The sequence below is a fragment of the Haplochromis burtoni genome, unplaced genomic scaffold (assembly GCF_018398535.1).
Source record: "Haplochromis burtoni strain Fernald_Lab_line unplaced genomic scaffold, NCSU_Asbu1 Contig_26, whole genome shotgun sequence".
Taxonomy (NCBI): Eukaryota; Metazoa; Chordata; class Actinopteri; order Cichliformes; family Cichlidae; genus Haplochromis; species Haplochromis burtoni.
In genome coordinates this window covers 2,003,456-2,013,452 of record NW_024582387.1, presented here as the reverse complement: position 1 = coordinate 2,013,452, position 9,997 = coordinate 2,003,456, and positions in this window count along the sequence as shown.

Genomic DNA, 9,997 nt, shown 5'->3' with positions numbered 1-9,997 from the left:
GTTGACTGAATGAAAAAGGAGGTTTAGTCTAAGCAGGTATGAAATGAAGTTCTCATGTTGTTAGCAGTACTTTCTTAATATCAGGACTGAAAATGGCTCATTTAGGCCCTCAGGAAACATGTCATGATATCAAGTTAACTTTCTCTACTGGTTTATCTTCTTTTCCTCTTCCCAGCTACACATCATTCTGCCATCCCACTTTATCGTTTCTGTTCTCCATTTAGAGAGAGATAGCGTCAGACTGTATATTATGAATATCAAAAAGCCCCGAGTATGCAACTTAACTCACTGATTTTGATGAAATGGTTTTTCAAATACAAAGCACTTGGGTGTGTCTCGTGCATTTGATTCCAGTTGTCTTCTCAGATTTTTTCCATTCAGTCAATGAGCAACAAAGCAAGCAGTGAAAGAAAGTAGTCAGTGTCATGCCTCAGCTTGAATTTTCATGGAAATGCTCGGATCTTAATAGATGTGCAGTTTTCTCAGGCAAGTCATCACCTCTGCTGAGTTCATATTACAACACCACGTTTAAATTCATAAAACTTTCAGTTACACCGTAATTTTCAGTGTCATGCCTCTTCTCATGGGGCCTCTCCCTTTGGCACAACCAATAAGTGTCTACTTTTAGTATATGTCAGTTTACATTTGCCTGACCAAAGGTTTTTTATATAGTGTGTAGACATGGTTAAGATGCCCTGCTGAAGCTGAAACGGAGCATCAAAATGGGGAAGAACGATGATTTAAGTGACTTTGAATGTAGCACGGTTGTTGGTGCCAGATGGGCTGGTCTGAGTATTTCAGAAACTGCTTACCTCCTGGGATATTCCCCCTCAACCGCCTCTAGGGTTTACAAAGAAAAAGGGAAAATATCCAGTGAGCGGCAGTTCTTTGGGAGAAAATGCCTTGCTGACGCCAAAGGTCTGAATGGTGTGACTGCTATGAGCTGACGGGAAGCCAACAGTAAGTCAAATAACCACTCACTGCAATCAAGGTGTGCTAAAGACCATGTACTAAAGATGCCACTCCTGACAGCTAAGAACAGGAAACCAAGGCTACAATTCACATGCACTCAACAAAATTGGAAGATTTAAAAAAATGTTGTAAATGAACTGGTTCTTAAATAGTGCTTTATACAACTTGCTTAATTCACCCATCTACACAGGCACTTTTTTCTATGGTTTTTCCATATAAATGCGTTCTATCTAACATTTACACACATTCCTGCTCTCACGGATGGATCAGTGAGCAACTTGGGGATAGTATCTTGCCCAGGGATATTTGACATGCAGACCAGGGATCGAACCACTAGCCTTCTGATTAGTAGATGACCTGCTCTGTTTGGTCTGATGAGTCTCAAGTTCTGCTGCAACATTCAAATGGTATGGTCAGAATCTGGGGTAAACGACAAGAAAGCATGGGCCCACCATGCTTTGTTTCAAGAGTCCAAGTGGATGGTGATGGTGTAGTGGCGGAGGGGTTATTTTCTTGGCACACTTTGGTTTGCCTAAATACCAACTGAGCATAATTTATAGGCCGTAGCCTGTCTGAATTTTGTTGCTGATAACAGTGTTGCTAATGGCTACTTCTAGCAGGATAATGCACCATGTCACAAAGCTCTAATCATCTCAACCTGAAGACAGTGAGTTCATTGTACTCAGTCCAGTAGAGCACCTTTGTACAGTGGTGAAACAGGAGATTTGCACCATGGATGTTCAGCTGACAAATCTTCATCAACTGTATCAGTATGGACCAAAATCATGAAGCAATGTTTTCAGCACCCTTTGGGAATCTTTAGCACAAAAAATTAAATCAGTTCTGTGAGCAAAAAGGGGCTCCAACACCTTACTAGCAAGATGTACCTAAAGTAATCGTCTATAAGTGACATTCCTCAGCAGTGTTGGTCAAGTTACTTGAAAAAAGTAATCAGTAACTAATTACTGATTACTTCCCCAAAAAAGTAATCCCGTTACTTTACTGATTACTTAATTAATTACTTAGTTACTTAGTTACTTTTTAAAAACACGATTTACAACCTGAATAGGTGATAAAGTGATAGATCTTTCAGCCCAATTCTACTTTTTCTGCATAATCCATCATACAAAATGTAATCAAATGGAAAAGTCTCTTTTTAAAACTTGTTTTATTAGTTTTAATCTTTTAACTTTATGCATCAAGCAAAAATTTAATTATATGCAACATTCTCTGACTGGAAGAAATTGTTTAAATTTAAACCTATTTTCTGCACATTCCAGCACATAAAATAATTTTTTGTGTGTTTACACTCAGTCTTTCAAATAGATGCAAGTAAAACACAGCAGAAAATAAATAAAGTCAAAGACTAGCGGTCCTGTTGCTCTATTTTCACCTGTAAAGCAGGAGTGGTAGGCGGAGGTTTACCCTGGTGCAGGTGTGCCGCAGCGGTCAGTGGAAGAATCCGCGAGTTTCTCTGTGAATTTCCCATTACGTCTAGCGCACTCGGTGCTTGCTTGGAAGTTTAGGGTTTTTTTCGCTGTAAAAAGAAGTTTTCTTCCCACGCACAACGGACCTAATGTTTTTGTCACTTTTTATGGAATCAAACTCAAAGTAAGGTCAGTACTTCCACGCTTTAAACGCTGCACGCTCATACTCTCTCCTGCACTCGATATATGATCCATTGTTGATCTGCACACAGCTGTTGTCACGAACGTCGCACTCGCTTACGTCACTGTCGTGAGACATTCTCGCAAAAAAAATCACGGTTTTAGTAACGCAGTAACGCAGCGTTCCTACGGGAAAGTAACGGTAATCTAATTACCGTTTTTGCAATAGTAATCCCTTACTTTACTCGTTACTTGAAAAAAGTAATCAGATTACAGTAACGCGTTACCGCCCATCTCTGTTCCTCAGGCACCCTACACAACCTTCTACTAATCATGAAGTACCATGGACATTTTTTTCTAAAATAAATAAATAAAATAAAATAAATAATAAAGGAAATAAGAACTAGATCGAATTTTAGGAATTACTATACAGCCATTCATTGGCCTGTTAAAAACACTTTATTTACTGATTGCCTGAAGTTCACCGTGAGTAAATGAGCAACTGAAACATCCAAGCAGCTGGGATCAAGAAAGCATATAGTTCTGCTCAACTAGCCAGTGTTTTCAATAAAACTGCAATTATAGCCTAATGACTGTTTGCCTCAACCGATAAGCCCACTTGTAGTTCACACCAATATCTTGTCAGGATTATACAAGGGGTGTAATGAAAAGGGAGAAATGTAACGTATCATTATGATGAGTAGAATGTATGATTGGACTGAATGGAGGATAGAGAAGACTAATAGAAAGCTTCGTTAAATGATGCAACAAGCACCTAAACTAAAATCCCTGAGGAGAATCAGCAAAACCAATGAGCTTGAGGTGAAACCACCAGAAGTACAGAAGCCTCCCCTTGTCCTGGTTATTACTTTGGTATAGGAAGTGAAGAATGTGGTCTCCTGCAAGTACTGAAATAAAAGTGCCATCCTCTTCAATGAGGAACAGAACAAACTGTTTTTTTTTCCTGTGGAGACACAATCATGGTGATTAATGAAGATCACAATGTGGGCTTCTTGACCTTTTGGCTATAAAATATGATTAATTATACCTGAAAAATTCTTTGTGAGGTGACCTCGACCTTTAACTAACACATTTGAATTAGCTTCCTGGAATCAAGTTTAATGTTTGTGCCAAATTTTAATTCCTTTAAGAAAGTTGAAAAAAAAGGAAGCCACTACACAAAAAAGCTCCACCAGACCTCTCTCCTCAGACCCCGAATCATTCAGTTGCCTTCTCTCATTTATGTTAAATCCCCTGTTGCCTTTATGGTTTCTGGTGTGAATGTTGTTACACAAGTTGTACATGTCGATGTATATAGGTTTATATTGATGTTAGAATGTTACTGTGTAACCGAAACAAAGGCTGGTTGCTGTTAAACAGTGTTTCTGCAGTATTTATGCTCTTTGGCAGTAAGCTTTTGTCGGCCCCCTAGTGGTTGCTGAGCATAGCAGGAAATGTGTTTGGACTTACTGTTTTTCTGTGCTTTTTGTGACGTTGTTTTACATTGTAGCAGCTACAATTGCGGGAACCACCAGAATACACATGTTAAATGTTTTCTGTCTTCTGCAGGTACGTGCGCTTGTTAACGGTCATTTTGTCTGTAAAGCACAAGCAAGTGAAAATGTAGTGCGCTACTGTAAATTTGTCCACTAGAGGACAATGTTTAGCCGGTGATACTGTTTGCTGAGACTTCTGTACCCTGTTATTTTGTTTTATACGATTGTGAAATGTATTTTTATAAGTCATAAGATTTATTTTTGTGTACAAGTTCAGTGTGACAGACAGTAAAATTGAAGAAATGATTATTTTCCATCTTTTCTTTATTAAGAAGTAGATTATAAGTCTGTCAACACAAGTTGCGTTTGCACTGTGAGGGAGCTACAATTGCGGGTACCACCAGAAGACACATTAAGTGTTTTCCATGTGTTCTGCAGAAAGAAACGTGAAAAGCCAACCTTTCTGAGCGTCTGTGATTTATGAAGAGCTGGAAGCGTTACATATGCAAAGAGGAAACTTTGTCATATCTGGCTGATAGCGTATTGTTTTTCCAGTTTATTCCCATCCTTCCCCAAGCACGTTATCTCTTAAGGAGTACCAGTTAAAATTAGACAAGAAGGTCACATGCTGTACTTTAATGATAACTCAAAGGAAATGTAATAATAACAGAGCATCATGTACTTCAAAAATAAACTCATGGTGTCTTGAAAGCTGACTAAACTGTCTAATAAGACAGCTGACAGTTGTCTGAGTGATGTTAGATTATTGTAACAATATGGTTAGCATGTTGCCTAACAAATCAAGTCAAGAAAGCCTTTATTTGTCACATGCAAGGGCGGGACAGCATGAGAACAGAAAACAAAAAAAAAACTCCTCTGCACAAAGAGCACATAAATGTCCACATCACAACATCATGAAGCACGTGACAAGCAACAGGGGTGTCATCCGTGCTGCGTCTAATGAGCCCATTCTGAGAAGCCATGGCTTGCTCCGTCGTTCCAATCAACATAGCGGGCAGCCTTGTGTTGATTTGAACAGCTCTTTCCGCTTTCTTTATTCTTCGATAAGCCAGGGCCAAGCCAGGGCCAAGCCAGGGCCAAGCCAAGGCCAAGCCAGGGCCAAGCCAGGGCCAAGCCAGGGCCAAGCCAGGGCCAAGCCAGGGCCAAGCCAGCAAGAACCCTGTTATCATGGTTCCAAAAAGATAGATGTCTTCAATGGGCTCTCCTGAACCCAGGCTTCTCATCGAGAAGAGGGTGTCAATTGGATTCAGGGACCAGTTGATCAAATCCATAATTCCTCTTTTAGGTTTTAGAGAACGGACTGTGAGACTCTTCAAGGGTAGAGGGAGAGAAGCAGACAAGACCAGACAGAGACATGAGAAAGCCAAGCAGGAAAGATAAGGGAAGGGAGAGGGAGAAAGTGCGACCGCCTTCGTCAAGAGCCAGAGAGATGCACAGGTCCTGGGTTTGAATCTACCACCCTGCTGGGGCCTTTTTGTGTGGCCTTCGCATGTTCTTCCTGTGTCTGAGTGGCGTTCCCTTCAGGTACTCCGGCTTCCTCCCTCAGTCCAAAGACATGCAGTGAGTGGGCTTCAGTTAACCGGTGATTTAAAATTGCCAGTAGGTGTGAATGTGAGTGTGATTGGTTTTCAGTCTCTCTGTTAGTCCTGCGACAGACTGGCGACCTGAAAAGGGTGTACCCCCCCTCTCATTCTGTGGCTGCTGTGATAAACTCCAACCCCACTGTGACTCTGAATTGGATAAGTGGAAGAAAATGGATGGATGGACATCCAGTGTGAAGCTTACTCAGGCAAGAAATGTAAAGGTCTTTCATACTGTAGCGGAAGAAAACACCCAAACAACAATTAAAACAGCACATATACTGCATTAAAAACATTTTTTCCCTGTACAGCCATAAATAGTTTAAAAAAAAAAAATCACAGAATTTTTCAAAAAACAGATAAGAAGGACACTAAATATAAGAAATATGTTCGGCTCAAGTGTGAATAAAATGTGCGTAAATGTAGCTGAAGAAAAGAGCTAGAACTGTTGCCCTAATAGCAATATAAACTCAATTTATTATTTAAATCAAAGAAGCTCTAATCTTTTCTAAAGATTTTGTTTTTCAGACAGAAACTTAGGTGTTATATATGACAGTTCGATGTCTCTTGAGAAACACTCTAAACAACTTGTCCGGAACTGTTTTTATCATCTAAGAAACATTTCTAAACTCAGGCTACTGGTGTCAAAGGCAGAACTTGAGATGATTATTCATGCTTTTATCTCTTCTCGTTTGGATTATTGTAATGGTCTTTTTACGTGTCTCAACAAATCAGCTCTGGATCGCCTTCAGTCTGTACAGAATGCAGCGGCAAGACTTTTAACTGGTACAAACAAAAGGTCACACATTACTCCAGTTTTGGCTTCCCTTCATTGGTTGCCTGTAAATTTTAGGGTTCATTTTAAAATTTTAGTTGTAACTTTTAGAGCTCTGCACGGTGAAGCTCCCCAGTATATCTCTGACCTGTTGAAACCTCATGCTTCATCCCGAGCACTTAGGTCTTCAAGTCAGAGGCTACTGGTGGTCCCACGTACTAGGTTTAAAACACGTGGGGATCGAGCTTTTCAGGCACTGGCACCTAGGCTGTGGAACTCTCTGCCATTGTCTTTACGCTGTCTAGACTCTACTGACTTTTTTAAAAAGCAGCTGAAGACATTTTTATACAAACGGGCTTTTAATTAATTTTAACTTGTATGTCTGATCTTATTGTAAAGCACTTTGTGATTTTTATCTGTGAAATGTGCTATATAAATAAATTTGACTTACTTACTTAAGTGTGATCTTTCTTCATGCTAATGTTCCGCTTTAATTAAAGATGGAAAAAATGGTTGGGTATAGCCGAAGAGATGTCACTGAAAGCTCGGATGTAATGGAAAAACTGAACAGATATAGATCTAAAAAGTTATGACTGTGTCATCAAAGTGTCACTCGCCCTGAAACGGCTGATATGAAATCGCTCATCAAAAACTTCACCTCAATCAGCCTGAACAGAGTGCTGTGACAGCTCGATGTTTTCCATTTCGCACCCTCTACGTGTCTCCCTCCCTTTGATTGGGTCACTTTTACTTTTATGTTATGACATTTTGTATTAATAGTCTTTTGTCTCTGTATCAGAGACCCACTCTACAATCTGTGTCATGATCTCCAGACCCCTGATTCACAGTGGACATGGCTGAATAATAGGGGGAAAAAAAGAGAGAAGGAAAAAAGGAGAGGGCTGGGATTCAGAGGCTCAGACAGATCAAACTGAGAAAGGAAGGCAAGGCTGACAGCTGCAGGGCTGCGGTATAAAAGGAGCAGTGAGGCTGCAAGAAGATGCTAATTCTCTCCCTTTTCGAAGCAGAGATTTTCCTTGGGGCAAAAAATAAAATTAACAACCCACTCGATAATCTAGTTCATTTGAGCACATTTAAAAATCGTGATAGTTTATAGTTTTAACTGCTATCACAATTTTAAAGAAATAAGTTAAATCAATAATGATTCACTGCATTATTCAGTATGCAAAATATTTGCTTTTGCATACAAGAGGAAAGGAATATTTACTCTCTCACCTAGCTGTGATGAAGTTTGATCTAATGTGTTGCATTTATACTGATTTCTATAGAGTTACTATTACACTTGGTAATTCTTTTAGATGCTGCATTAAGTACATTTGCCATTGTGTCTTGCACATTTCCGGAACTGTTTATAGTCTCAATATTATATATTTCCTTTTAAGAGGTTAAATACCCTAATGGTCTCTCTCCACACCCCCCACAGCCTCATTTCACAGAGGGAGGCACCCATGAGGGCCAGTCCCTGTGCACCTAATGAGGGCATGAAGACTCAGGTCTGTGCCCTGACTTCTGCATTCACTTTCTCCATTTCTCCTCCGTACAGCCTCACAGTCATGAATATAACGGCCTAAATTGTCCTCCCAAATGTGCAGGGAATGAAGACTGCGGCAAATGAATGAACTTTAGAGTGACACCATCCGCCGTGGCCAAATTTATGGAAGGAAAAATCTGCAATAAAGTCAGGGAGGGATATGCTCAGCAAATTTACATGCTAAGTAGAAGCACATGAAGCCAAGCTTTTAACTTCACAAAAAAGAGTGCACCTTATCTACAATTGCCTCAGTGCAAAAAAAAAAAGAAAAGAAAGTTTGAATTCTTTTGAAGTAATGACACAAAGAATAATGACTAACATTAAAAATTAGACATACGTCAGTGTTGGTAGCTGGTTTCTGTGCTCTTGAGGCATTTAATGAAACAAAGCTACACTTCGTTGGCTTGTTGGCAGGCTGTGAAACAGGTTACTGAACAAGCTGCCATGTCAGTGGTTATAATGTGAATTTTCACTTTTAAAATGTTGAAATTATGCTATTTGTGTGTCACTTGCTGCATTCACGCACTGTAAGCCATTGATAAGCTGACACTTATTTTCTGCTCTGGTGCCTCTTATTATACTGTCACAGGATGTGCAGTCATTCTTTCATCCAGTGGCCTCAGAGACAGCCGATTGATGGCAGTCTCGATCACTGTCTGAGAACTCTGACCGACCTCTGCATGTGTATCTAAATTCCAGGTGTGAAGAAAAGTATTTGCACTGGATTCACTTTATAGGTACACCTTGCTAGTACCAGCTCACAACTTACTTAAGCATTTGTGGCATTCGTAGATTCCTATTGAATAGAGCATTGAAGTGGTTTTTACTGCAGATGTGTCAGCTGCATATCCATGACGAGAACCTCCATGGGAACAGGAGTAAACTGTGGTCATAAAGGGAGGGGTATAGTCTGCAATCATACTCAGGTAGGCTGTGGCATTTTAAGGATGCTCAGTTGGTATTAAGGGTCCCAAAGTGTGCCAAGAAAATATCTTCTTCTGCCGTACCCCATCTGCTTTATGCTTCAACGTGCTGTGTATTCAGAGATGCTCTTCAGCATGCCTTGGTTGTAATGAGTGGTTATTTTAGTTACTGTTGCCATCCTATCAGCTCGAAGCATTCTGGACAGTTTCCTCTGGTCTCTGGCATCAACAAGGCATATTCTGCCATGGTGCTGGGTCAGTGACCCAGCATTCTGTGTTTATTATTATTATTATTATTGTTATTATTATCTGATGATTTGATGTTTATTTTGATCATGTACTCTAGTTGAGAGTTTCTTCCTGTGCCTCCTTTGTTGTGTGCCAGGTTATTCCTGTCTGTGTGCTCTCTCTGTGCTCTGAGTCAGTGTCGGTAGTTCAGTCTGTGGGTTCCGGTTTTACTTTGAAGGCCTGCGTCTCTTGCCTCGTCATGTTAATTAGGATCAGCTGTGCCTCCCTGCGGTTTGCCATTCCGTGTTCCCTCTGTGTGTGTGCGTGTGTGTGTGTGTGTGTGTGTGTGTATATATATAGTGTGTGGTTGGCTGTGCTCATTCTTGGTCTGTCTGCATTAGTTGGTGTGTCATTGCATCTCTCTGCTCACCATCCCATGTTTCTCCCTGCTACATGTTTTAGGTTAGTTCATTCCTTAGTTCTGTCCTTACCACCCTCGCTTTTTGTTTGTACTTCACTCATTGTAAATAAACGCTCTCTCGCATCACAGCCTTTGCCTGCATTTTGGCTCCTTTATTCACAAACACCACCGCTTGCCCCGCAAACCGCGACATTTTCTCCGTAAACACGAGAGATGATTGTGTGGGAAAATTCACCAACCACCATACCACATTCAAAGCCACTTAAATCACCCTTGTTCCCCATTCTGATGGTCAATTTGTACATCAGGAGGTGTTCTGGAACATGTCTACAGGTTTACATGGACTGAGTTGCTCCAGTATGATTGGCTGATTAAATATTTGTGTTAATGAGCAATTGTACCTAACAAAGTTGGTGAGTCCT